Source organism: Anabrus simplex, chromosome 4 (assembly GCF_040414725.1).
Source record: "Anabrus simplex isolate iqAnaSimp1 chromosome 4, ASM4041472v1, whole genome shotgun sequence".
Taxonomy (NCBI): Eukaryota; Metazoa; Arthropoda; class Insecta; order Orthoptera; family Tettigoniidae; genus Anabrus; species Anabrus simplex.
The window spans coordinates 46328355-46328631 of NC_090268.1; the positions used below are offsets into that span (position 1 = coordinate 46328355).

Here is a 277-nt window from a genome sequence, read left to right on the forward strand (position 1 = left end):
CGATGCATCACCGGGGAACTGTAAGTACATTGTGGAAATCTGCTGTAGGAAATGCTATGATGCTGGCATGAATACCCATTCATAAATGGGGCTGCGATTACGATTAATTTTTTTCTAGCAGCTGGGATAACGAACGCGTTCACCGCACGCCAATGAGCGTCAATGTGAATTGCCACGTATTTTGGAGGCGTAAAATAAAATCAATGGGCTCGTCCGGGATTTGAACCCGGGACCTCTCGCACCCTAAGCGAGAATCATACCCCTAGACCAACGAGCC

The 277-nt window shown here is 48.0% G+C and overlaps 1 non-coding gene across 1 annotated transcript; it reads right to left on the bottom strand.

Moving 5' to 3' along the window:
* Window positions 1-205: 205 nt before the first annotated feature.
* On the bottom strand, window positions 206-277 carry TRNAP-AGG (transfer RNA proline (anticodon AGG)). The gene has a single exon. It is a non-coding gene; the product is annotated as a tRNA-Pro (tRNA).